The 6,098-nt window shown below is 34.1% G+C and overlaps 1 pseudogene; it reads left to right on the plus strand.

Moving 5' to 3' along the window:
• Positions 1-2,350: 2,350 nt before the first annotated feature.
• Positions 2,351-5,133, plus strand: LOC111277655 (G-type lectin S-receptor-like serine/threonine-protein kinase At1g34300 pseudogene; annotated as a pseudogene).
• The last annotated feature ends 965 nt before the right edge of the window (positions 5,134-6,098 follow it).

A 6,098-nucleotide genomic window follows, 5' to 3' on the forward strand; every position in this document is an offset into this window, starting at 1 on the left:
GGTATTTAAGAAACTTTATTTTATTAGATTTTTTATGTGAGTCCTTAATTCGTTTTAATAATGAGATTAAAATAAAAAAATATATGTATAATGGGATATTAAATATAAATTGTATCACCCAAACTTTACCTAGATGTTGATGAGTCAGAGTGATCTCATTATATTTAAGAGCCCAATTTTAAATTGCATGTCATCACCTTGCATAACATCTATCGGTATACATATGTCATAATATTATTGTTAGCACTCATTTTGCATTCATTTGTCTTTAATATTTATTTGTTACCTGATAATACCATCATTTACTTTCTCATATAAAATATTTTACAAAACAAAAAAAAAAAAGAAAAATATGCATTTTAAAATTGTGATATTATAAAATGAAACAAAAATAACATTATGAAAAAAATAATTTTTGATATTTTGCCTAGATGTCTGAGAGTCATCAATAATCATTTTTTACAAATAGTGTTATTTTCATTTTAAGGAATATTGTGTTAAATCTTAAGCGAAGAGAGTTATTTTAAATTTTGCCTAGATGTTAAGGAATTTTAAGATAATTTTTTAACTTAAAGATTTTCTCAATATTTTTAAATAAAGAATTTTAGCAAAAATATATTTTTTAAATGAAAAAAATTAGTATTAAATTTTAAATCAAAATCATTACATCCAACATCGAAAGTAATGCATGATTAAGTGGTACTAATGTATGGGCGTTGTGGGGTGCTAATTTTTCTTCATACGTAACCAACTTTTAAGCCTAACCTGATTTTTAATAGACTGAAATTTATCTTTTTGATAAAATTTAAACCCACATTTATAATTTTATTAAAAAAAATAAAATTTTGGATGATCAATCACATCTTAAAAAATATTAGTAATTACTCTTCTATTTTTATCAATTTTAAAATTTTTTATATCTGACGATTCCAAAATCGTTACGACAAAAAAGTAAAGACTGCTACCATCAAAACATTGCATTGTTTTTTAGAATTTTTTTTTTTACAAAAATTAAAAAAAAATCACAACATAGATCAAAATGTTATAAACATATGATTTAATTGGTAAGATAGATGAATCTATACAACTCCTAAAACTGATTTTAAATAGGAAAATTCATACAACTTATCCAAATTTAAATTCAATCCCACTATAAAAAAAAAGTCAATTCAATGAATTCGCTTAACCCAAACTTCAAATAATCTCAAATCAAAAAATTGGATAGATTAATATGAAAAGATTCAAATGTAATTAATTTGAATTAACTTTGAAAAAAATTTAAATCTAAAGTGATTTAAATCTAATGAGACAAACTTAAATTAATCGAATTAAAAACTCGAATCACATGAACTTAAAATTATTTAAATTCGAAATACTTTGAATGAAAAATAGTATAAATTTTGTTTCAAATAAAATGATCCGACCCATCTAAGGCCTGAATTCAATCATGCCTACCGTTCAGTGCGACGAAATTTTTTTTTGGTGCAAAAGCATCGCAGTTTTTCGTTTGGGTAATGGCGACAAAGCTATAGCATCATTGTGTTGATATGGCACCAGTGGCAGGCCGATTGTCCACTGCTGAAGAAAGGGTGCGATGAGCCACCGCACTTTCTTTTGGATTTTTTTGTTATTTTAATACCCTTTTATTATTATTTTATAAAAAATATTGAGAATTCAATATATATTTTAAAAAATTATTTGATATATTATTATTATTTTTATTAATTTTTGATTATATATTAAAAATTCTTTTATTTAACATAAAATAATTTTAATATTTTAAAATTATTTTTATAAATGTCAAATAATTAAAATTTTTATTACACATAAATTATAATTTAATATTTTTAATAATTATTTTTTATTATAATTTATTTTATCATTATCATTTATTTACATTTAAAATATAAATTTATATCCTAATTAATAATTTTAATTTTATTATTATAATAATTAATTTAATTATTATTATTATTTTTTATTTTATCAAAATTAATTTTACCGCTACTTCAAATATACCCTAAACCTCACTTGACCAATTCAATTGGCGCCTATCAGTATGATCTTACGTTCGGACCCTTCTACGTTTGAACAGAGAAAATCTTGATTGTGTCGAAGGAGGATAGACAAAGGGCAAAATTTCTTAGGAAAAAAAAAACGTCAATTCTTTTTTCGTTACTTCGTGAACGACCAGCTGCAAACAAAAGTAGAAAAACCAGACCCTTCATTTCATTCGGTAAAACCAAAAAAAAAATGCTCACTCAAGTAGAATGAGTCGGAGTCTCCTCCCTCCTACCTCTTCTTCTCTTTACTCAACTCTCCACATCAACAACAAAGCTAATAAACAACAATCTCCCAACACCTCAATACAACGAAAACGAAGAAAGTGAGCTTCTCTGCCTCTTTCCTCTTCTTCGTCTTCATCTTTTCCCTCTCAACTTTCTTCTATATTGCTTCATCTTCCACAATCTCCCTAGGCTCCTCCATCTCCCAAACCCAATCATGGCCCTCTTCCAATTCCACGTTCTCCCTTTCCTTCGTTTCCTCAGGTTCCTCCAACTCTTTCCTTGCTGCCATCACATATGCTGGTGGAGTTCCAGTCTGGACTGCTGGCCGCGGTGCCACCGTTGACTCTTCTGCTTCCTTTCGTTTACTCTCCAATGGAGCCCTCCGTCTTATCAACGGCTCCGGCGCCGTTGTCTGGGACTCTGGCACTGCCAACCAGTGTGTTTCCTCTGCTTCCTTGGAAGATTCAGGGGAACTCCGGCTACTAGGCAATGGCAGTACGATACTTTGGTCTTCGTTTGATAATCCAACGGATATCATCGTTGCGGGGCAGAATTTCAATGTTGGGGGAGTTCTAAAATCTGGGCTTTATTCCTTTTCTCTTCAAAGGTCAGGGAATTTAACTTTGAGATGGAATGATAGTGATGGTATTGTTTATTGGAACCAAGGGTTGAATTCTTCTTTTAATGCTAATTTAACTTCACCAAGTTTAGGGTTGCAACCTATTGGGATTTTGTCTATCTTTGATCCTAGTTTGAGTAGTGGGGTAATTGTGGCTTACAGTAGTGATTATGCTGAAGGAAGTGATATTTTGAGGTTTTTAAGGTTAGATGATGATGGGAATTTAAGGATTTATAGCTCTGCTAGAGGTAGTGGGACTATAACTATGAGATGGTCAGCTGTTTTGGATCAGTGTGATGTTTTTGGTTACTGCGGGAATATGGGAATTTGTAGTTATAATGATTCTAATCCAATTTGCGGGTGCCCGTCAGAGAATTTTTAGCTGGTTGATTTGAATGATAGGAGGCAAGGTTGTAAGAGGAAAGAGGAGATTGCGGATTGTCCAGATAGTGCTGCTATGTTGCAATTGGATCATGCCAAGTTTTTGACTTACCAACCTGAGTTATCTTCTCAGGTTTTTTTGTTGGGATATCGGCTTGTAGATTGAATTGTCTTGTGAGTCCTTCTTGTGTTGCTTCCACTTCTTTGTCGGATGGAACAGGGCTTTGTTACTTGAAAACTACCGAGTTTGTTAGCGGGTATCAGAGTCCAGCGCTTCCTAGCATGTCTTATGTTAAGGTTTGTGGACCTGCATTACCAAACCCATCTCCTTTTGCAGATACTGCAAGGGGTAGCAAAGGTTGGAGGTTGCATGTGTGGATTGTAGTGGTTGTGATTGCGGCTACGCTGTTGGTTTTCATTGCATTGGAAGGCAGTTTGTGGTGGTGGTGGTGTAGAAACAGTCCCAAATTTGGGGTTCTATCAGCTCAATATGCTCTTCTTGAGTATGCATCTGGTGCTCCTGTTCAATTCTCTTTTAAGGAGCTTCAGCGTTCAACCAAGGGTTTCAAGGACAAGCTTGGAGTGGGAGGGTTCGGGGCTGTATATAAAGGAGTTCTTGCTAGCTGAACGGTTGTGGCAGTGAAGCAACTAGAAGGTATTGAGCAGGGTGAAAAGCAGTTTAGAATGGAGGTTGCTACCATTAGTAGCACCCACCATTTGAACTTGGTGAGATTGATAGGTTTTTGCTCTGAGGGCCGTCACAGGCTTTTAGTGTATGAGTTCATGAAAAATGGGTCTCTAGATAACTTCCTTTTTGCCACAGAAGAACACTCAGGAAAGATGTTGAGCTGGGAATATCGTTTTAATGCTGCTCTTGGAACTGCAAGGGGAATCACATACCTACATGAGGAGTGTCGGGACTGCATTGTTCATTGTGATATAAAGCCTGAGAACATTCTCTTGGATGAAAATTACCATGCCAAAGTGTCAGATTTTGGCCTTGCCAAACTCTTAAATCCCAAAGACCATAGATACCGAACCCTGACCAGTGTTAGGGGGACAAGGGGTTATTTGGCACCTGAATGGCTTGCAAACCTTCCAATAACTTCTAAATCTGATGTTTATAGTTATGGGATGGTTTTGTTGGAGATAGTGAGTGGAAGAAGGAATTTTGAAGTTTCAGCAGACAGAAATAGGAAAAAGTTTTCTACATGGGCTTATGAAGAGTTTGAGAGGGGGTAATGTGGAGGGAATTGTTGATAAAAGGCTTGTTGATCAAGATGTGGATATGGAGCAAGTAACTAGGGCAATTCAGGTTAGTTTCTGGTGCATCCAGGAACAGCCTACTCAGCGGCCAATGATGGGAAAAGTGGTTCAGATGCTGGAAGGAATCACAGAGATTGAGAGACCGCCTGCACCAAAAGCTGCCACTGAAGGTTCTATTAGTGGAACCAGCATAAATGTGAGCAGTAATATGAGCGCTCTCTCAACTTTTGCTTCTTCTGCTCCGGCTCCCTCTTCATCTTCATCATTGCAAACGGCTGGGATTTCTCCTTTGGCTTCAGGAAGGAATATAGAAAAGTAATCATCATCCCTGCTACACAGATTAGAAATGAAACTCATTTCAATCTGTAAAGCTCCACACAGAAATGACTTTGGCTTGCAATCTCCAGATCTAAATTTTATGCAAATTGATGTAAACCTTTTGTGCATGAAATATGACTGGTGATATTGATTTTATATCTTGTAAAAATCTGTTTACATTGTAGCTATAGCAAATAGTTCAGTAAAGCGGGGTAATTGATGTCATAGAGTTATTGCTTCTGCAATTATGGTTTTAGTTCATTCAGAGACATGTTAATAATAATCTTGACAAGTGATGTTTGCTTGCTATTCGGAATACAAGGTACAAGTGGGTAGCTTAAAAACTTAATGTGGTGCAAGAATGGTCATGAAAACGTGGACTGTAATGATCCCGCAAAATGATAATTGTAGTATGAGTTTTCTTTCTGTTCATTTTGGTAGGCGAGCCTTTGATACCGTACAGGCAAATTCTCCTCCAAGCACTAGTATGTTAATCATCAAGTTATGAATGGACATGTCAAATGCTTGCTGAGATGAATTTTTACACCGACGATGTTGCCAACCTTAGTTTAACCTTTTTTCCTTCACCATCATCAAGAACTATAACTCCTTGCAAGAGTGAACACCTTAAATTTTGGCATGGGACACTCTTGGTTGATTTTTTTGGAAGATTTGATAACGATCTAACTACTCCGATATTCAAAGGGTTCATAGCTTTGATACTTCTAAAGTGCTGGAATAAATGACACAAAAAAGGAAACCTCCTAATTTGCTAAGTTCCCAAGTTAGCTATTATTCATTAGGTTAGCTCTCTTGCTTTTACTTGCTCGATAATGGATGAAAATTGCTACACATGTTGCTCCTCACTTCATGGAACTATAATCGAATTTCTTCAAATTCCTTCAAATTCAAGTCAAAATATTTTTTGCTGAAAACTGATAATTGCACATGCAACCGTTTGTAACTATCACTAATTACCCACTTTGGCTTCATTTTTCAAGTAAAAACCAGTCATCATATAGTCTAATTTGACTTGGATTCTTTTAGGCTTTTCTTACTCAAGACTATCGGGTTCTTAACAGATTGAGACTTCTAACTTTACCCATTACCTTTAATTGATTAATTAATTACTAATTAACTTATTTTAACCTAATTTAACATTAATTACTTGAATTGGGTTGGACTTAATTTAAACGTTGTGGCTAATTTCCTTAGCCCAAATTTTA

The sequence above is a fragment of the Durio zibethinus genome, chromosome 7 (assembly GCF_047325235.1).
Source record: "Durio zibethinus cultivar Kanyao isolate XHJ-2024 chromosome 7, ASM4732523v1, whole genome shotgun sequence".
NCBI lineage: Eukaryota > Viridiplantae > Streptophyta > Magnoliopsida > Malvales > Malvaceae > Durio > Durio zibethinus.